Below are 23,348 nucleotides of genomic sequence, written 5' to 3' on the forward strand. Positions count from 1 at the left end.
TCTCTCTCTCTCTCTCTCTCCCTTCCTTTCTTTCTTTTTTCTTTCTTCTTTATGCCGCAGGTGTATATGAGAGGGTAACTGTGGGATTCAGTTCTTTCCTGCTACTATGTGGGTTCCAGGAACTGCCCTGCCTTGGATAAAGACACCAGTAACCACTGTTTCCACATTCCAGAAGAATCCTCTGTTGAATGAACAAATCCTCTGACAGCTCACTATTTCTTGGCAGTGTTTTCATTGGCCAAAAACTAGGAAGCAAGAAAGCAGGATGCCTGGTGTACAGAAAACAGAGCAGACTGTTGACAGAGGTGTCATGTAAAGCAACCCAAATCACAATACAGCCATGTAAAGTAAAGTGATTTCTAAATTAGCATGCTCCTGAGGTCACAGGGAGCATTGTAGTTCTTATTTGTAATAAACTCTAAGTATATAGATTTAACGCCTTTCTTTAATATTTCCAGAATAATTTAGTTTTCCTCAACACTTTCCTGTTCCACAAAAACTTTTTTTTACAGAACTTCTTGTAGCTTACTATCAGTCAGAAGACACTGGCTAGCATGTTTGTATTCAATGTCTTGTTGTTCAGTGAACATTTCTTATCGCATTACCATGTTCTATCATGGCAATTCATGAACCAGGACGTGAATACAAATTTCATGAAGCAAAGGCCTCTGGGAACACTCGGCATCTGTGCTAAGCATGGGAATACCAGCTCCCATAATGAAATTTACAGTACAACCCCCAAACAAGAGAAAGTTCCTTGAAAACTTCTAACACCTGATGTATTACTTACCTTCGTGACCAAATAGTGGACAAAAAAAAAAGGTAACTTCATTTAGAAGTGTTCCTTTGGGTTTATGCTTCAGGGAAGTGGGTCCTACCTGGTGGGAGAAGCAAGGCCCAGGAGCGCCTCCTGGCTGAGGGAGCAGGTACTTGCTCACATTTGGATGGATCATAAACCGGAAAAGGAAATGTGGGGTTCAGCTTCCTTTCTCCTCCACTCATGGTCAGGGTCAATTTTCTCTCCACAGTTAGACCTGTCTGTTGGTGGAAGCAACCTCACTGAGACACCTAGGAGAATAACTAACTCCCAGGTGATTTCTAGATCTGGTGTAGTGGTTTGAATGAAAACAGCCTACATAGGCTCATAGGGAGTGGCAGTATTAGGAGATATGGCCTTGTTGGAGGAAGTATGGCACTGGGAGAAACTCAAGCCAAGCCCAATGTCTTACTCTCTCTTTCTGCTGCCTGCCAAATTAGATTTAGACCTTCCAGCTCCTCTTTTGCATCATGTCTGCCTGCACAATGCCATGCTTCCCCTCATGGTGACAATGGGGACTAAACCTTAGAACTGTAAGCCAGCCCCAAGTAAATGCTTTCATTTATAAGAGTTGCTGTGGCCACAGTGTCTCTTAAACAGCAATAAAACCCTAAAAAAATCATCTAGTCAAATTAAAAGTGACCACCAACCCAATGAGCATCAACTGTAACATCTGAGGTATCTGAGTGTCACTGGTGGGATAGGCAGCTCCTCACACACAGTCCTCCTAGGAAACTAGGAATTGTTTCCACCCAGACACAAGCCAGTACTTGTATATGTATTATTTCTGTCAGCAAGCACTGTGACTTTTCTCATTGTCCCATAAATCATCAATAGGTCTTGGAAATTTGCTGTGCTCTATGAGAGCGTTTTACTCTCAAACATTTTTTCATTAAAACACACACAACCTGGAAGGAGATATTGTGCACGGGTATCTTCAAGTCAGAATGTACTTCTTGAAGGAAGCAATATATTCATTTGTTAGAGCTAAAGAGTCGGCAGTGCTGTAGAATTAATATGTCTTTGCAGTGAGAAATCACTCTGCCCACTTAGAGATTAATAAAGAAGAAGAAAAAAGAACTCTTTAGTAACAGCACGCGACTGGTTCAGGCTAATAATGCAAAGAAAAGAACTAGCCTCAAATAGAAAAGTTTACCAACTTATAAGACCGTAAGATTATACCCTTCACATATGATGTCATTTAAAAATTTTCATGTCCCAGCCCCAGGTTACACTTCAACAATTTAAACAGAAGCGGGAGACTTCAAGTCTGGGCACTTGGGATGATGGGAGATTTATAATGAAAAGACATAGCCAGAATTACTTTTGAAGCACACGAGTGTTTTTGGTTGGTTGGTTGGTTGGTTGGTTGGTCGGTTTTGTGTGTGTGTTTGAATAGTTGTTACCTGTTACCTAGGGCCATTTTTTCCACCTGGAAGAATTATGCTTTTCCTGATAAGAGCACAGAGAACTTAGTGGCATAGCTTAATTTAATGACGTCTGTGACCCTGTGCTGTCCCTTGGGCTGTCCATGCTCTCTGACAGAAAGATGAGCCAAATGGCTTGCCTCCTTTTATTATGGGAATGGAGCTAAGAAAAAGTCCATCTTGGTGTACAAGCATTAACAGAAACAATTTCTCAGCAACCCCAAACTTCAAGTATGGTACAATACTTTCCCTACAGTTTCTAACAAGTCTGATTGCTATTCTATTTGTCTTCCTGTCATATGGGAGGCAGCATTCCTTGAACTAAATTCTCCTTTGTATAACTTAATACTTTCTAAGAAACATTATCCATAAGTCCTTTATAGCATTAATTTAACTACTTTAAGTTTTTCCTGCATCAAGAGGTCATACATTGTGAAAATCCACAATTTCCATGGAATTATTCTACCTTCTGTCTGAATATCAATTGCTAAAATCAGGTATTCAGGATGCAGTTAAAGAGATTTGACTTCTCCAATGCATAGCTACTAGTACAAGCTAGATTTATAATGCTTCTTTTATTTCTATGACATTCAATGATAACTTTATACTGTACAAAGAACAGTGACAGTACAGTATTGATGATGAAATATAGAATTTCAAAGGTCTAGAAACTGTATAGCAGTATGGAGTGGACACTGGAAGTGATGGTAGAGTCTGGAGTTTTCTAGGTGGACTGAGTGACCAAATGACACAAAGCAAGACAGGAGGCAGATGCTGAAAGACAGACCAATAGACATTATTCAAGTTGAAACAGGCATAGATAAGTTTATAAGCATGAATCGCCAAAGCTGATGGAAAAACACAAAATAAAATATAAAGATCCTGAACTGCCAACCCCAAAAGATCAAATGGAGAAATGTGTGTCAGTCATAATTAGGAACTTGCTTAAGGGTTTCCTAATAAGTCAAAGGCCCAGGAAAATTAATGCATCAGAATGAATGTAGTTTCGGGTTACAGAGGTCGCAGGCTATATAATCTTTAGCTTTTGAAAAGTCTCTTGAAATAGATTGCCGTTAAAATAAGTTCTACTAACCTCAGGAGAATAAAAAACCCTCAATCATTCACAATGTGAATTCCACAGCCTGGGAATAGCACACATCTTTTTTGGCTCCCTAACAGCTCTTGCTTGCTCCCCTGCTTTGAAGGCTACAGTGATCTCAGGTTCCCTATTGTCTTTTTATTTTTTTCCTTTTTCTGATTTTTTCTTTTTAATTATTTTATTAGATATTTTCTTCATTTGCATTTCAAATGCTATCCCGAATGTCCCCTATACCCTCCCCTGCCCTGCTCCCCTACCCACTCACTCCTACTTCTTGGCCCTGGTATTCCCTGTATGGGGCATATAAAGTTTGCAAGACCAGGGGGCCTCTCATCCCAATGATGGCCAACTAGGCCATCTTCTGCTACATATGCAGCTAGAGACACGAGCTCTGGGGGGACTGATTAGGTCATATTGTTGTTCCACCTATAGGGTTGCAGACCCCTTCAGCTCCTTGCATAATTTCTCTAGCTCCTTCATTGGGGGCTCTGTGTTCTATCCTATAGATGATTGTGGGCATCCACTTCTTTATTTTCCAGGCACTGGCATAGCCTCACAAGAGATAGCTATATTAGGGTCCTTTCAGTAAAATCTTGCTGACATATGAAATAGTGTGTGCTTTTGGTGGCTGATTATGGGATGGACCCCTGGGTGGGGCAGTCACTGGATGGTCCATCCTTTCGTCTTAGCTCCAAACTTTGTCTCTGCCACTTCTTACATGGGTATTTTATTCCCTATTTTGGGTAGGAATGAAATATCCACATGTTGGTCTTCCTTTTTCTTGATTTTCTTGTGTTTTGGAGATTGTATCTTGGGTATTCTAGGTTTCTGGGCTAATATCCACTTATCAGTGAGTGCATATCAAGTGACTATTTTGTGATTGTGTTACCTCACTCAGGATGATATCCTCCAGATACATCCATTTGCCTAAGAAATTTCATAAATTTCATAAATTCATTGTTTTTAATAGCTGAGTAGTACTCCATTGTGCAAATGTACCATATTTTCTGTATCCATTCCTCTATTGAGGGACATATGGGTTCTTTCCAGCTTCTGGCTATTATAAATATGGCAGCTATGAACATAGTGGAGCATGTGTTCTTATTACCAGTTGGAACATCTTCTGGGTATATACCTAGAAGAGGTATTGCTGGATCTACTGGTAGTGCTATGTCCAGTTTTCTGAGGAACCACCATACTGATTTCCAGAGTGGTTGTACAAGCTTGCAATCCCACCAGCAATGGAGGAGTGTTCCTCTTTCTCCACATCCTCACTAGCATCTTCTCTCACCTGAATTTTTGATCCTAGCCATTCTGACTCGTATGAGGTGAAATCTCAGGGTTATTTTGATTTGCATTTCCCTGATGATTAAGGATGCTGAACATTTTTTCAAGTGTTTCTCAGCCATTTGGTATTCCTCAGTTGAGAATTCTTTGTTTAGCTCTATACCCCATTTTTTCATGGGGTTATTTGAATTTCTGAAGTCCAGTTTCTTGAACTCTTTGTATATATTGAATAATAGTCCCTTATCAGATTTAGGATTGGTAAAAATCCTTTCCCAATCTGTTGGTGGCCTTTTTGTCTTATTGACAGTATCTTTTGCCCTACAGAAGCTTTGCAATTTTATGAGGTCCCATTTGTTGATTCTTGATCTTACAGCACAGGCCATTGCTGTTCAGTTAAGGATTTTTTCCCCTGTGCCCATTTCCCTCAAGGCTTTTCCACACTTTCTCCTCTAAGGAAGTGAAAGATCTGTATGAAAGAACTTCAAGTCTCTGAAGAAAGAAATTGAAGAAGACCTCAAAAGATGGGGAGATCTCCCGTGCTCATGGATTGGCAGAATTAATATAGTAAAAATGGCTATCCTGCCGAAAGCAATCTACAGATTCAATGCAATCCCCATCAAAATTCCAACCCAATTCTTCACTGAGTTAGAAAGGGCAATTTTCAAATTCATCTGGAATAATAAAAAGCCTAGGATAGCAAAAACTCTTCTCAACAATAAAAGAACCTCTCGGGGAATCACTATATCTGACCTAAAACTGTACTACAGAGCAATTGTGATAAAAACTGCATGGTACTGGTACAGTGACAGACAGGTAGATCAATGGAACAGAATTGAAGATCCAGGAATGAACCCACACACCTAGGTCACTTGATCTTTGACAAAGGAGCTAAAACCATCCAGTGGAAAAAAATACAGCATTTTCAACAAATGATGCTGGCATAACTGGCAGTTATCATGTAGAAGAATATGAATTGGTCCATTCTTATCTCCTTGTACAAAGCTCAAGTCTAAGTGGATCAAAGACCTCCACATAAAACCAGAGTCATTGAAATATATGGAGGAGAAAGTGGTTCCCTATTGTCTCACTTCCCTGGGCATTGCATACACAGAACACTATTGTCTGCCCTAAGGTGCCCCATGCCAATGGATACATTTACAAACAGAATGAAAACAAAGACATTTCACCAACATTAAAAAGTGTAAAACAAAATTTATAACAGAAAATGTTTCAGAATCAAATATATAAACGTAGTAAAATATTCTCCATATGTGTATTATACATCCATGGTAAAGATACATTTAGACAACCCAAAAGAAAATATAATCATATTTCAAGAATCTTTAAAATATTGACATCTTTATAATCCAATACTTCTATCAAGAAGTATTATAAACTTGATAAAGATAGAAATACCAATACGTAAAGATCTTCAAATTGAATTGCAATTTGACTGTTAAGAGGTTAGAAAATCTGATTTGTACCCAATGTCCAAAAAAATTTAAAAACAAAAAAACTAAAAAAAGAAAAAGAAAGAACGAAAAAAAGTACATTGGGTACAAGTCAGAGCTCAGAGGACTCAAACACTGTGGCTAGCCAAGAATTAATCTCTACTTGGGAAGGAGACTTCTTCACTCAGAGGTTTCCATGGATCTCTGTATGTGCAGAGATCCACCAACAGGGGTCTGCATGGCTTCAAGGTTAGCTGGGGATGCAGGATGGGGCAAGGCTTGGGAAGGGGACAGAAGGAGGGAAGCAGGGCAGCCTAGGCTGGTCCTGCAAACTGTTTTCAGGGTCTACAGGGTCTTCTTTCAGCCCTTCCTCTCTTTCACTGTTCCCATGCATGTGGGTACTGGTCCCCTGTTAAAACATTTAGAATTACAGTAGAACACATGAGGAGTTGAAGTCAAGGGACAAGTTGAGAAACCAGCCGGGGTTGGTCCAGGGACCAGCCAGGCTCCTCTGTACTGGGGTCTCTATCTCCCAACACAGTATCACCCCATATTCTGTACCAGCCCTTTTCCAAGCTTTGCCAGTGACAGCACTAAGAGGCTCCCTCAGGAGCCTGCAGGCCAGGCTACTCTGACAACATCTCTCCATTTCATTCCAAAGACAGCAGATTGTCTCAACAGCACACTGTCACTACTGAAGCAGGTGGCCTGCATTGTGATGATGGACCGTCATGGACGCTGAACTTTATCTAGTACATTTGTCTTTTAAAAGTAGTTTAAGTTCACAAGAAAATCAAGAAGAAGGAAGACCAACACATGGATACTTCATTCCTCCTTAGAATAGGGAACAAAATACTCATGGAAAGAGTTACAGAGGCAAAGTTTTGAGCTGAGACGAAAGGATGGACCATCCAGAGACTGTCCACCCAGGAATCCATCCCATAATCAGCCACCAAACACAGACACTATTGCATATGCCAGCAAGATTTTGTGGAAAGGACTCTGATATAGCTGTCTCTTGTGAGGTTATGCCAGTGCCTGGAAAATACAGAAGTGGATGCTCATAGTCATCTATTGGGTGGAACACAAGGCCCCCAATGGAGGAGCTAAAGAAAGTGCCCAAGGAGCTGAAGGGGTCTGCAACTCTATAGGCGGAACAACAGTATGAACTAACCAGTACCCCTAGAGCTCGTGTCTCTAGCTGCATATGTAGCAGAAGATGGCCTAGTCGGCCATCACTGGGAATAGAGTCCCCTTGGTCTTGCAAACTTTATATGCCCCAGTACAGGGGAATTCCAGGGCCAAGAAGTGGGAGTGAGTGGGTAGGGGAGCAGGGCGGAGAGAGGGTATAGGGGACATTCTGGATAGCATTTGAAATGCAAATGAAGAAAATATCTAATAAATATTTGGAAAAAATAAAAGTAGTTTAAGTTAATTTTTGTGTACTCCTAATGAAAATAAAAAGCAGTAAGAAGCCTAACTTATTTTTATAAAGTACAAATGAGAATGATAATTTTAGCTTGGAAATATCACTCAGATTTGATATACATTCTAAAATTAAAGCTATGGTAACCATTGACTTTTCTTTCTTCTTATACAAGTGCCACTGTGATATCTATGCAAATTAGGCACAGTCAGCCCAAACTTAGTTTTGAAGAACTAATGAGGTTGCAAGAGATATGAATTTCTCTCTCTTTTACACTAAGAACTCATAAAATTGTTAATATTACATGTAGTACAGCTAGGCACATTTAATATTTTTGTCTAAAATAAAAATTATTTACACACAGTTTAACAAAGGTGTTTAGCATTTAATTATAGGGAGTCCAGCATTGAGAAACATGACTCTAAATTACCTCTATGTCATGCTTTTGCATATCCATATATAAATTTCCTTATAAATTAGTTTTTAATGATTCATTTTAAATATGAAATTAAAATTTTGATGCAACTTTATAAATAAATTACATGAAAATATCTACACTACAAATGTAATTGCTGAATTGTTTTGCTAGTAGGGTAGTGAGGGAAGTTGGTGTGAGCAGAATTTCATGCTTTTTGCTACAGAATGGAAGAATTTATCATGACGCATTGGCAAAATATTACCACCAAAAGTTATTGGCATTGATTCAGAAGACTCATAAAACATGCCAGGTATGGTAACAGAGGCTTTTGGTACCACCACTTGGCATACAGAAAATCAAGTGGATTTCTCTGAGTTCAAGGCCAGTCCTGCCCATGCAATAAGCTCTACGCTGGTCAGGACTACACATTGAGATGTTTTCTCAAGAAATCAGATCAAATCAAATGATGTAAAATGAAGACAGGAAGGGTAGGGTCTTGTTATTCATCATTTTGTCAGGGGCTCCTCTTAGATGATTTGACTTGTAGCAGAAGGAGAGATTTTATAGGTGCTCAGAGAAGAGAGCTGTGACGTGTTCCAGCCTTATGTGACCATCTTGAGAACCACTCCCTCCTTAGGCTACCAACTTCACTGGAAACTCCTGGCTTCGCAGCTGACCCACTGTGTTCCTCAGATCTCTGAAGTCTCGCTCTTCTTCTGTTCCTGTTCCTCTTCCAGCAGGCCAAGGCCAACACAGCAAAGCAGGAACACTGGATGGTACATTCGCTCATGGCCTGCCAGTTATTTTCTGACTGTTGTTCGGCAAAAACAACATAGGGAAGGGAGAACTGTAAGTTAGGCAGACGTTCTTGGATTGCTAGGAATGGGTGTTGTAGGAAGGCTCTTGTGGTGCTCAATTCATCTGGCAAGAAAGATGATCTTTGGGTTGTTGCGCGGCAGTGTTTTCCCACACATTTGCATTAGTTTATTCAGTAGGAAGTGAATGGCGGTTTAGCTGCACTTGATATAAACAGGGTTAAAGACTGTTTTCCCTGACACTGTGAAGGGCACAAAGGAAACTGGAGCATTCTTAGCTGCGGCTTGCTGAAGTGTCGAAAGGCACCATGAGATTCATGGGTCATTCTGACAAGACCTGTCCACCTCCCACAGTGATGCTTGAGTCACCCAGTATCCCAGAGACAACCTATTGCAGCAAAGAAAAATGAATGTCAAAAACAGATGGTAAAAGAATTTCATTTTTAAGTATGTGTATTGTGTGCCTATGTCTGAGTAGGGCATGAGCACAGGAACACAGGTGGACAGAGGCCAGAGGTTTTATAATCCCAGAAGTTAGAGTTGGGGGTGATTGCGAGAGCTACCTGACACGAGTGTTGGGAATGGAGCTCAGGTTTTCTGCCAAAGCAGTAATGCTCTTAATTACAGACACATCTCTCCAGCCCCCAACGTCATTTAACTTTATGGAAGGGAAAATTATTACACCGGCATGTTGAGATCAGAATACTCTCTGGCATAAGTGATAGTGGAATGTGTAAAGCAGTAGTTTTTTTTCAAGAATTTGAGAGTCTCCATTTTGCAAGCAGCTTTTAATTTCATTTTGAGAACAGAGAACGCCTAGCTGAACATGTGGATGCTACCATCTATCTGGCACTACCCATGCAGCACAGACTGAAAAAAATGACTTATTCCTAGAAGTAAGTTTATCAGGATTTTAAGTTTGTGGGGAAGGATTATTAAAAGCATATCAGGAAAACAGGCCTAAGAACTTATCAGTCACAGAAGACCACCAGAGGCAGAAAAGGATGAAACTCCATCACTTAGACCCCCATAAGGAAGTGGACACCTAACCCAGAAACACAGTAGCAGTCCCACCAACCTGCCGCCTGACCTCTCACAGTCGTCTGAAACGGAAGGCGCTCATCCTCACCCCGTGCCCTCCCAAGCTCAAGCAGAAAGGCACCTACACTGGAGGGAAGAGGCAGGGAAGATTTGTGGACATGGTGTTCACAGGACATTAGAGATACCCGAACAAAGCCTATCTCATAATTCACTTCAATGGATTTCATAATATGGTTTTTCTAGGCAGAGATAAGGCAGCCTGGAAATGCTCAGCTGAGCCCGGAAGGCTTCTTCCCTGAGGAGATACAGCCTCACATCTATTCAGCCATGGCAAGTTTGACTCTGAAGTTTCATTCTCCCTTCAAGAATTAAATCTAGGGGACCTGAGATTAGAAGGCCTTAAGCTTGTGCATGCATCTCTCCCGTGTGCACATGTGACAATGACACTGTCCTCTCTAAAAGAAATGCGCTTGACTTAAATGGCTGGGCTGTGTATACTCCTTCCTCCGTTCTAAGAAGGACATTTTATTTTCTTCCAGACGAGCACTCCTTTTAGCTGACATGTCCATTTGATACCAGTGAATAGAACTTGTTTAGAAAATTGTGTTTCGAGCTAAACAAAAGCCTATAGTTGTGTGTGTATCATTCAGGAGAGAGGGTAGATGAAACACAAGAGGCTGCTGAATGCTTGAGAGATTCCAGAAAACTTCTTGTTTTCATTGATGACTTATGCCTGTCAAACTGTGAATAGAATTGGAATCACAAGGGTTTCTACTCTCTGTGCAGGAAAACACAGAATAAGGAAAACTAAAGCAAGCCACGTGGGTATGTTGTGGAGCCTTTAAAGGCAGGAAATGGGTTAATATGGATCCTGGTAGACTATCTAGCTAATGAGATCTACAGATCCACTGGCCTCTACCCAGCCAGCTTTGTGTTGCAGATGCGAGCTGTCCTGCCTGGTTTTAATGTGGGTTGTAGAGAATCTTGACCCATGACCTCATGCACAGCCATACGGACACATATTTTAATTGTGTTGTTATTGTAGTTATCGTCTTTACTTGGGTTTAACTCAGGAGTGGTTGTGAATCTCAGCTCCGTTGACACCCTGCAGGCTTGGAGGATGAAGAGAGGCTTCGGGGCACTTTCTCATTCTGCAGACAGTGTGGACTACTGTGTTAGTTACTTTTACATTACTATGTCCAAAGAAACAACCAGCCTGAGATGAAGAGTTCAAAGTAGGAGCCTGTCAGGGACATTTAAAGCAAAACCATAATGTGTATCATTACATTCGGCTCCCAGTGGGGACAAAACCCTCCTTGGTAATGATCTAAGTTTAAGTGTGAGTTTCAGGGTTGGAAATCTTTACTTTGCTGATGTGATATCAGCAGGAATAAAGATAACGGCCTCCTTCTAGACTCGTCTGATGACTTATGAGACAGGAATGTTGCTTAGGACATTGACCAGCTCAGAAGCCACTGTGCAGAGCAGTGTGGCTGAGGCACAAGATTTGGGGATGTGCAATGCAGTTGGCAGAGCCTCTTGGTGCCACGGTGGGTACAGAAGTATGTGCACTGTTTCTTTTCCCATAGCAGATGACTCTTCCTCTCTCTTTGACTCTCATCAATACTTCTTGACTTTTAGTTTTCTTTCTCAATTTTTTCCCCTAGCTCTTCAGGAATTTCACACAATTATTTGGATTATAGTCATCCCTTCTCCCCCAACTTCTCTCAGATCTTTTCCTTTCTCCAACCACCTTACGTTGTACACAGTCTGCCTGTTCATTTGTCTTCATTATATTCATTTTTTCTTTGTTTGTTTTACATGCCTATTATACAAAGTTCTTGAGGGGCAAAGAAATCATTTTGGGCAGAGTTCCTGGATTTACAACACTTAATGCCATGGGCAAAATACCATGTGAGAGTTAGGCCATGCAGAGTATAATCAGTTCTGAGAAACAAAGGGTGGGGTCTACTCAGGAGGATCCAGTCCCCAAGCTAAGGATCAGCAGTTAATGCTGTTTTCTAGGCCAACAAGGACATGGACACACAACACACACACACACACAGAGAGAGAGAGAGAGAGAGAGAGAGAGAGAGAGAGAGAGAGAGAGAGAGAGAGAGAGAGAGAGAGAGAGAGCGAGCACAGAACACACACAATTAAGGAAGGCAAGGAGGGAGAATATCTAAAAAGATCCATAGGCATCTCAGTCTGTAAATAACAGGACCTGCAGAGGGAGATTCTACGTGATGTTTTCTCATAGAATGTCATGGTGAAAATTTGGAGACTCAAAACTGCCACATTATTTAAGGAGAATCTTTTGCTGAAGAAGTTCAAATGAGAATGGTCCCCATACGCTCATATATTTGAATACTTGGGCTCCAGTCGGCGTAACTGTCTGGGAAAGATGAGGAGAGACAGTCTTGTTGGAGGAGGTGTGGTACTGGGAGCAGGAACTGTGAGGCCCCAGTAAACTCTTTATTCTGTGAGTTGTCTTGGTCATGAGGTCTCATCACAGTAAATGCCAAGTTACCAAGGGATTTAGTAAAGTTTGGTGTGGGGCCTTGAGAAGAATGGTGCCTTAGGTAGGGTTTTATTGCTATGGAGACACCATGAGGACAGCAATTCTTATATAAAGGAAAATAAAATATTGTCACTGGTCTACAGTTCAGAGGTTTAGTCCATTATCATCATGGCGGAAGCACGGTAGCAAGCAGGCAGACATGGTGCTGGAAAGGTCGTTGAGAATTCTACATTGAGATCAGCTGGAAGAGACAGACACTGGGCCCTGGTTTGTACTTCTGAAACCCCAAAGCCTTGCCCCAGAGACACACTTCCTCCAACAAGGCCATATGTACTCCAAAAAGGCCACACCTCTCAGTAGTGCCCCTCCCTATGAGCCTTTGTAGGCATTGTCATTCAAACCCACCACCTTCCATTCCCTGGCCCCCATAGGCTTATAGCTACATCATAATGCAAAGGGCATTATTCAGTCCAACTTCAAACGTTTCCATAGTCTATCACGTCAAGTCTGTTTAAAATTCTGAAGTTCAAAGTCTCTTCTGAGACTCACGACAATCTCTTAACTATAATCCCCTGTAAAATCAAAATCAAAAAAGGACATCAGATATTTCCAACGTACACCGGCACAGGATATACGTTATCCTTCCAAAAGGGAGGAAAGGGAGCGTAGTGAGGAAATACTGGACCAAAGCAAGACAGGGAAACAGCTGGGAAACTCCGAACTCTGCATGTCCCTGTCTGATGTCAAAGCCATATGAGATCTCCTACTCCTTTCAGGTGTGTTGACTGTAACATACTCCTTTAGTCACACTTCCTGTTAGCAGCTTTCCTTAGCAGGTATCCCATGACTTGGGCATCTTCAACATCTTTGAGTCTCCAGCACAATCAAGGTTTCACCTTCCCGGCTTCAGGCAATGACCTCTCTAGGTCTCCATCCATGAACACCCCTGACACATGCTTAGCCTCAGGGGCTTTCCTTAGTCATGGAAGGAGATTCCATAACTCCTTGTAACATTGACTCGAAAGCCAGATCCATGTGTGGCTGAAGTTGTCAAATTCTGCTGCTTGCCGAGGCTGGAACATAGCCCCTCATTCACCATATTTCCACTTTCTTTTTTTAAATCGTTTCCTTCACTGTCTAAACTTGGTTGTTCTAGAACTTGATCTATAAACCAGGCTGGTCCCAAACTCAGAAATCCCCCTGCCTCTGCCTCTGCCTCTGGATGCTAGGATTAAAGGTGTGTGCCACCATGCCTAACCCAAAACTTTTCTTTAATTCCTTCTCAGAAGTTGGAAGCTTATCTGGGTGGGGTCTTGCTCTGTGGTCACCACTTCTTATATTCCAATTAACTACAGGCTTTCCTTAATCTGTTTACACTTCCTGGTGCCCCCTTTAGCCACAAAAGGTACATTTTGACTTTTTTTTTTTTCCTTGCTCAAATTGCTTCTTTTCATTATAGATCTGCAAAAGCATGGTCACTAATAATCAACACAGTCAATACTAACCTGTCTGGAAATCTCCTTTGCCAATGTTATTTTTCCATAACTCTTTAATTTAGCCTTAGGCAGATTTTTTTTTTCAGGAGAGGGAGAAGCAGGGGACAAGGCCACAAAAATATCACATGACTGGTCTCTAGACCATATACTAATATTATTCTCCTCTGAAACGTCTTGAGCCAGACCCCCACAATTCACTCTCAACACCACTATCTTCTAGGCTCCTACTAGGATGGGCTGCTATGCATCACTTAAAGGGTTCAACTGCTTTTCTAGTCCCCAAAGTATTTTATATTCCTTCACACAGAGGCATGGTTCAGTTTGTCACAGCAATACCCCAGTCCTTGGTACTAACCTCTGTCTTAGGATTTTATCACTGTGAAGACACAACATGACTACAACATCTCTTAAAAAGGAAAACATTTCATTGGGGCTGGCTTACAGTTCAGAGGTGAAGTCCATTAAGGCCCTGGCAGGAAGCACGGTGGCATGCAGGCAGACATGGTGCTGGAGAGGTAGCTGAGAGATCTATAACCAGACCAGCAGGCAGCAGGAAGAGAGAGAGCCCCTGGGCCTGGCTTGGATTTCTGAAACCCCAAAACCTAGCCCCAGCGACTCACTTCCTCCAACAAGGCCATGCCCACAAGTTCAGACCTCCCAATAATGTCAGCCCCTGTGAGCCTATGGGGATTATTTTTATTCAAACCACCACAAACACCAAAGGAACAATTATGGTTTCATTATGAAGAAATTATCCATAGGCACCTTCAGATGCTGACAGTGCTTCCTGTAGAATGGAAATACTCCTCACTTATCAGCTTCTGTCGGGTAATCCCATCATTCCTCTACCCCATTCTGCAGAAGGTATGAGATCAGCTCACTTTACAGGCAGCAGCTTTTATCTGGGACAGTTAATTAGATTGCTATGGAGGAGACAAGATGATGCTGGAGACAGTGGGTCCTGTCAGTCTGACTCCTGGCTTCTCCATCCCTGAGTCACAATGATAAAGCTCCCTTAGGTCAAGGAATCTTTCTCCTATGCTCCATAGAACTGAAGGCAGCCAAAGCAATGAATACTTTCACTGTTTCTGTATCTGTGTATGCAAGTGTGTCTACAGGTTACTTTTTGATTACTAGGGAAAACATACGTCTATAAAATTCCTTCTTCATTTACAACTGTAGTAATTACTGATAGTCTTGAGTTTCTTCTTTAATTTCTTGCTTTGTTCTAAAATAGCCTCTTTTTATCTAGTTCCTCTTACATCCCGAGATTGTGTCTTAAAGTCCTTTAACACCAAGTGGGCCTGAGTCATTCAATGGATTAGGTAACTTTTTTTGCCTTTTCCCCAGTGAAAGAACTTGGGGAAGGCAAACTCCTGATTTCTTGGAAGTTCAGGGTAGAAAGATGACCCTAGGCACTTTTACTGGAGATAAAATCCTCCACATTCGTGGATACATGCCTAAGTTCTATGTATATTTACCTGGATTGCCTGGAAAGCAAATGTCACTTGTATTTATTTAGCTCTTATTAAAATCCCATCCTACATTTTAAAAATACTACATATCTGCCCACCACTGAGCTGTCCCTGTTGGTATCAATCACTTCCTCACTGAGAGTCCATGAATGTCTGCCCTATATATTCCATGTCTATATGCATGTTGTCTTCAGCTTAAATACTATGTCTCCTTCCTCTGTATTCTCCCAGACTCAGCAAAGTAGCTAACAAACAGGTGGTAAATTTATGGTTTCACTTGGGAAATGCAGTTGTCTTTTTGGCAGATGATGCATGTCTCCTGCCCGATAGACTGTCTTGAGGACTAAAGGATAAGTAGGCAGATGTCCTGCCTGACCTGGATACCATCGTGGAGACTTCCATGGTAGGTGTCAGGATAGACACCTTCTGTAAGTGTGGGGAGAGAATTCATGCCACATCTCAGAGTGGAAAGAAGGTTAACAATAGAGATGTTTGGAAAACATGCTTAGCCAGAAGGGACCGGGGAGTAGGATTCACACCAGCATCTTCTCTAATAACCTATTTGTCTTTTCCAGGCCTGGGTGCTGACACGGGATGTGTTCCTGCACATTCAGGGGCTTCAGCCATATTGAGGAGAGTCCCATCACCCCTGCCAGAAACAGGCTTAAAAGTGACTCTGTGAATAGACAGCACATTGTTAAAATATTGTTAAAGGGAAGGGATCAGGAGAGATTGGATGTGGGGAAAATGGAGGGAACGAGAATAGGGGGACAGAATTGGTTGTGGGAGGCTTCTGTGGGACAAATTAGAAACCTAAGACAAGGAAAACTCTCGGGAACAGGAGGGTGACCCTAGCTAAGACTCCTAGCGATGGGGCATTAGGAACCTGAAATGGACACCTCCTGTAACTAAGTGAGACTTATAATGGAGGTATGGGGACACCAAGTCATCCACAACACCTTCAACCCACAGTTTATCCTGCCTACAAGATGTGCAGTGATAAAGATGGAGAAGAGACTGAGGGACTGAATGGCCAACCAATGACTAATGATACTAAAGACCCATGCCACGACAGAGCCTACCTCTGACACTCTTAGTGATATTCTGCTATCCTTGCAGACAGGAGCTTAGCATAACTGTCATCTGAGAGGCTTCACCCAGCAGCTGATGGAAACAGATGCAGAGACCACAGAGAAACATTAGATGGAGCTCCGGGAATCTTGTGGAAGAGGGGAAGGATGGATTGAAGGAAACAGAGGGGGCAAGGACACCACGATAAAACCTACCAAATCGATTAATCTAGGCCCATAGGTGCTCACAGAGACTGAACCACCCACCAGAGAGCATGCATGGGATGGACCTAGGCCCTTTACACATATGTAACAGATGTGCAGCTTGGACTTCATGTCAGACCACTAACAATGGGAGCAGGGGCTGCCCCTGACTCTGTTGCCTGCCTTTGGGTCCCTTTCCCCTAATTGGACTGGGCTGCCTTGTCTGGCCTCAATAGAAGATGTGCCTAGTCCTACTGCAACTTGATATGTGGTGTGTGTGTGTGTGTGTGTGTGTGTGTGTGTGTGTGTGTGTGTTAATATAAGTGGGATGCCTCCTCTTCTCTGAGGAGAAAGAGAGGGGGAAGGGAGGGGACATGGGGGTGGGTGGGAATGGGAGGAGAGGAGGGGGGGAACACTTTGATTGGGTTGTAAGGTAATTAAATAAATAAATAAAAATTTAAAATATGCCATTAAGGAGATTAAGCAGATGGGAAGGATTCACATGTACTTAGGGCATCTCTATACAACTATTTCCTATGAAACCACTGTAGCCAGCTGAGCTAGCACTGAGCTGACAGAAGCCTTAGACACCGTGGCAGCACAGTGAGTGTCTACCCACTCACCTCATTCATGCTGCCCCCCGCCAGCTGAGTGTCCTAAGTGTACCTCGCTGTAAAAGCCCTGCTGTTTACACTTCTCCTTACTGAAATTCCAACAGATTATTTTAAGATCTGTTTCTGCTACATCCAAAGACAACTAAGCTCCGTTTGTGTCCTTCAAGAAACTTCCCTTTTCGTTACTGGCCATTAATTCTACAGCTACAGGGTGCTTTGACGTACGACTCTAAGAAATAAATTCAAGGAGGCAGACATAGGAGTCAGGGGTTCCAGTGCCGTGATATTAGTATCTATTCACTGGGAACCTGTTCCCAAAGTCTACAGCAGGGCCCTTCGAGTCCTGGGTTGAAGGAGAACATTATAAGTTTTCATTCTGACAGGAGCCTGACACAACTGTCATCTGAGGGGCTTCATTCAGCCGCTGATGGAAACAGATACAGAGACCCACAGCCAAACAGTATGCAGAGCTCAGCCAGTCTTGTGGAAGAGTCAGAGAAAGGTTTTAAGGAGGAAGGTAGTCAAGGACACCACAAGAAGACCTTCAGAGCCAACTAACCTGGGGCCATGGGGCCGCACAGGGACTGAACCACCAACCGAAGAGCAAGCACGGGATGGACCTAGACCCCCTACATAGGCAGATGTGCAGTTTGGTCTTCATGTGAGTCCCTTAAAGAATGCAGCAGGGGGGGCTGGCGAGATGGCTCAGTGGTTAAGAGCACTGACTGCTCTTCCAAAGGTCCTGAGTTCAAATCCTAGCAACCATATGGTGGCTCACAACCATCCATCCATAATGAAAAGTGATGCCCTCTTCTGGAGTGTCTGAAGACANCTACAGTGTACTTACATATAATAAATAAATAAATCTTTAAAAAAGAATGCAGCAGGGACTGTCTCTAACTCAGACTTTGTTTTCGGCCTTAGTATCTCTTTCCCTTAGCTGGGCTGCCTTGCCTGGCCTCTGTGGGAGGGGATGTGCTTAGTCCTGATGCAACTTGGTGTACCAGGGTGAGTTTATGGAGGGAGGGGAATGGGGAAAAAAGGGTGTGAGGGGGGACTGGAAGAGGAAGGAGGGAGACTGTGACCAGGATGTTAAATAAATAAATAAATAAATAAATAAATAAATAAATAAATGGAAAAAGTTTCCTTTCTTTCTCTAAGTCCTGGGGAAGGTTCTGTAGGTTCTTATTCCTATGGAAAGTAAAAATCATTTAAAATCCCATTAATATCAATTTTCGTAACTATGATGTTATAATCATAAAAAGTATTATATGAGCCTATGTTGACAAAATTATACTGATAGTTTCCTGAGAAATTATGTTCAGCTTCTAAACAACTACTATCTAATTAATAAATGACTCACAAAGGCCGCACGACTTCAATGTGCTGGATGTCACCTGGGGAGCTGGCAGGTGAAGGGGACGTGGGGGATGCTGGGAGCCAGATGGTCACTTTCTGAAGATCAGACAAGAAAAACAGCAAGCAGGTCAGCAAGCAGGTTACAATCCTAAGAAATAATGAACACTTTGCTGAAGGTGACAAGCTGACTTGCAGGTGTGGGTGGGGGATGGGGGTACAAGGGGAGGGGGAGGACTGTGTGCCTCAAGTGGGGCCTCAAAGAAAACAAAGGCCCAGGTAATACGATCCATTCAAGCAATTCCTATTCAAACATAGATTTTCAAGGTCAGTGTTGAAGAAGAGGCCTCCGAGAAAAGTGCTGAGTTTTTTGTTTTTCCTTGTTTTGCTTTTGTGAGACCATCTTGCAATGTGCTGCAGGCTTGCTTTGAACTTGAGATCGAACTGCTGCCACCTCCCAAGAGTTAGGGTTAGTCCTGCCATAACAAAGGCATGTCACGAAGCCTAACAAAAAGATGCTTTTGACTCAACCAATCAGTCAGAGGAACCAGAAAGGGAATGAAGATCACTGACCCTCAGATGGGAAGATGAGGTATAAAGCCATGCGGGAAGATGCAGAATAAAGATGCTCTCAATCACCATTGACTCCCACTTGTCTCCAGGTGTTCTTAACATCAGGACCTCTTCTGTTCATTCTCACAGATGGAACCACCTAGATGCACACTTTATGAGGCAGGACATCCAGAAACAGTAGAAGCAGGCAGAACCAGCAGTCACTGAGCAAGGAGACAGACTCTGGCCTGAGTTACTGTGACCTGAATGGCTCTCTCAGCACCATCCCTTCAGGACACTGCCCTTCCTGACCTGCTGGATGCTGACTTTCTTGTCATGGCTCTGTGACTGAGTACAAGCTAACAGATCTGTCACTCCTTATGCTTCTTTGTGGCAAGTGGGTTGACAGGTTCACACAAATGACGAAAGTTTTCCAGGGCAATGTGGCACCCAGAGTTTAATTTCTCCACCTGGAAACAACCAACCTGACGCCAAGACAGAGAATGCGGACCCAGGACTCATGTAGTGCCACCTCAAGCTGCTCTGCACAGCCCCTGCCTGCCTGAAGAGAGGCAGCAGTTTCACGGAGCCTTGGTGTTCCCAAGTCTATAATGCTCAGAACGGAAGAAGCCTACAACACTGAACACGGGGCTGCTTCTGAATGAAAAATATAATAATAGTAATAATAGTAATAACAATAAAAGCAGATTGTGACAGATCATTTCACTGAAAACAGGAAACATGGCATTGGAGACCAAGTTCAAGGAGGCAGCAGCAATAGTGGCTGGCCTTGGTTTGAATACCGACAGGAGGACTGACTGTATGTGTCAGGTCAGAATAAGCTTCTGAAACTTAATTGCTCAGATTCCCACCTAGCCAGGGCTCAGCACACTTCTGTTCCCCCTTCTCAGCTGGGGGACTCCTAATGGCTATCTATACTCATGGGCGCCTCAGCTCCATACTCAGTAAGAGAGCAGGGGGCCAGTTTCCATAGCCCTTAAGGAACTCATGAGGGTCAAGTTGGTTTGCAAATTCACCTCCAGTCCTCTATCCCTAGATCTGTTTCTGCAGTGGAGTTTCTAGGGAGGCCATAAAGCTGCCCAAGTCCGGGGGAGGGGGGGTGTTCTGTGACGAGAGCTTTGTTCAAAGGATGAATTCCACTTTAAGAACTTTGTTGCCGAAGGCAGCAGTTTCAAAGAGTTTGAAGTTAGTAAGACTTTCAGCAAGGAGCGTGGAGTGAGGGCAGGGAGCCTAAGAGCAATGTGTGTGAGGAGCCCGGTTCTGTGTGCTCCTGGGCACGTGCTCATCAGGCAGCCTGAACATCTGCACTCAGAGTATTCCATATCCTTGACTCCAGTGATCCAGAGGAGGCCCAGGATCGGAGGCTAGAGCAAGCGTTAAATGCCCTGCCCTATACCTTCCACATCTGAGGGCCAGCCATGGGTCATTTGCACGTTCACTCAGGCCGCATTTACTAAGCACCTATTAGTCTCAGGGTTCGTTGCTGTGAAGAGACACCATGACCAAGGCAACTCTTACAAAGGCAAACATTTAATTGACTCTGGTTTACAGTTTCAGATGTTCAGTCCACTATCATGTTAGGAAACATGGCAGCATCCAGGCAGACTCATTTCTGGAAAAGCCAAGAGTTCTACATCTTGATCTAAAGTCAGCAAGGAGGAGGCTATGTCTTCCCTGGGCAGCCCAGAGGAGGCTCTCCACACTAGGTGGAGCTTGAGCCCAAAGAGCTTGAGATCTCAACGCCAACCCCACAGTGACACACTTTCTCCAACAAGGTCTCACCTACTCCAACAGGGCCACATCTACTAAGCCACTCCCTATGGGCCAATCATTCAAAAGAATGAATTTATGGAAGCCAAACCTACTCAAGCCACCATAATCTTCCTCCACCCTGCCTGAGGGCTGGGGATGGAGCTGGGATGTTGACCTCAAGGGAAGAAGAAGCACACCCGAGAGGTGTTAAAAAGAGGGAAAACAGTAGGGTGAGAGGCAGCCAGGTCAGACTGGAGTGTCTGGTGCTCTTCTGAAAAATGTGAGTGGACATTAATTCTAAGCTAGCAAGGATACAGTTGTCCCCAAATGGCAAGAGGGATGATAGGGACATTACCAGTCACAGCTGACTAAGAAGTTCAAAGTCCAAAGTTCTTTCATCCGGTAGCACTCCTGTCCTGAATGAGGGTAACTCTGTCTTCTTCAGGGTTTCAGCAGAGTGGAAGAAGGATGGCTTCTTTTGATTGCTTGGAAATCCAGCCATGTAGCTGGCTGTTTTTCTTTGATGGGGGCGTGTGTCTCAGTCTCTTTCTGCTTCTCTGGTTTGTTTCGTATCTTCCTGTGTTGTGATTCTGCCTTGGAAGGCTGCATACATCCACTCCTAGGACACCCAGCTGCTTATGAGTGTCTCTTGTAACTCTTGTGTGTCTATGTCACCAGTTGTAACAATGTCTCCCCGGCTTCTCAGTCTTTCTTTTCTCTTCTGGGCCTTGCTGAAGTTGTGTCAGTTTTGTTTACGTTTTAGAGAATTCAGTTCTTCAAACTTGACAGGGATTCTCTGTAAGGACCTGAAAATGACTTTTTAAAAAAAAAAAAGAAATCAAAAATCAAGAGAATGGACCAAGAGGAGCTTTGGAGTATGGTAGAAGGGTCTCCTGATGGAGTGGAGGATTTGGTTTGGCCAATTGTCTAGAGTCTGTGGTAAACAATTACAGACACGAACAGAAAATGAGCTTTGCTATAGACCTGAAGAGGCACAATGTCACGAATAACCATAGGTCTTTCGTGCTGATGTCTGTGCACATAATTCCCATGGGAACTGATTGTTCTCCTGGGGTTACATTTCTTCTGTGGCTGATGTAGTCTTTCAGATTTTAAATGCATTTTCAGATTTCAGTGTAGTGACAGTTTTGGCATTTTTGTTTCTTTTAAAATTATAGGAATATCATAAAAGTACGTTTTTGTTTTAATCCCATCCCAGGTGTGCAGGAAATGGGGCTGCTTCAGATTGTCCACAGCAGCTAACTATGATTTGTCTCCTGGAGCTGTGCGAATTTGCCAGCTACAGATTGTTTCTGCAACTGTGCCATGTTTGGAATTCTAAGGACTCTTGAGAGGGTATAAATGTAAGGGCCCTGAGAGGCAGGGTTGTTGTTGTTGTTGGTTTGTTAAGTGGTTGAGCACAAAGGAGAAACAAAAAGAAAAAATTAAATATTCTGATGGTGAGGATTCAACTTGTTCCAGAGAACTCCATGCCCCTAACCAGCAGGAAGTAGTCTCATTAGACTACTTATGACATGGCCCCTTACCCCTCCCCCATCATTGTTCTCTGCTATCTAGTGTTAGGGGGGTTAAAAGGGTGCAGAAGGGTAGAAGAAAGGAGAACCCGCAAAACAGTAAAAAGTCTGGCTACATTTCAACGTTTTAGATGGAAAGTTAAAGGTAATAATCCTTTTATCCTAAGAAAATGTTTTTCTACTGTTACACTTTCCAGACTTATTGGGGGATATTTCAGATCTCTTCCTAGGGAAGGCACTAGTCGAATTCAGTACTGACTTATATTCAGGACATCTGCCTACAGTCTCTGAGACTGCCACATTCCTGTCCCTCACACTACAGGTGACCTTCTCCAGTTTGACCCCAGAGCTGCCTGTGTTCCTGTAACTGCATCACTGTCTTACCCATTTTCTATGATTTAGACATTTATTTTTACCCCACCCTTTCTTGGTATCAATAATGCCTTGTGTTTATTTCATTATAGAATTCTGCTAATATTTCCAAGTTACGTTTCCACTCAAATCTCTAAATAGTCCCACGTGTTCCCCAAAAGACACACCAACATTTTAAAACCTACTGACGATATATGATCAAATGAAGTTAATTAGCAGTAGTCTTTTAACACTATAAGATACCCAGCCATTCCTTGTATTCCTGCACTTATCCTAACAGATTCAAAAATGCATTTTAAAATAGATTGTGCATTTGGAATAAAATCAGAAAAATCACGTAAATTATTTTGACTGACATATCCCCTAAGGCTTTTCTGGATAGCCCTCTTTTACCAGACACCAAGCCAGCCATTAGTAACAGAGCATCCCCTTCACAGACTTTTGGATTTAAATTTCCCAGGCTTGGTTTTAAAAAGTGTTGTGTCTGTTCCTTGTATTTCAAGAGGTCCAAATGCTTGTTTCAATTTGTCCAGGCTGTTTCTGGTAGGACTACAGCCCTGGTGAGACAATGCCTAGAATCTCTACAGAGGTCTGCTCAT

The 23,348-nt window shown here is 42.8% G+C and overlaps 1 long non-coding RNA gene across 1 annotated transcript in view; it reads right to left on the bottom strand.

Moving 5' to 3' along the window:
• Positions 1–23,348, bottom strand: part of LOC110323995 — a 53,349-nt gene that overhangs the window by 29,329 nt on the left and 672 nt on the right. The gene's annotated exons all lie outside the window — the stretch shown is intronic.

This window comes from Mus pahari, chromosome 7 (genome assembly GCF_900095145.1).
Source record: "Mus pahari chromosome 7, PAHARI_EIJ_v1.1, whole genome shotgun sequence".
Lineage (NCBI taxonomy): Eukaryota > Metazoa > Chordata > Mammalia > Rodentia > Muridae > Mus > Mus pahari.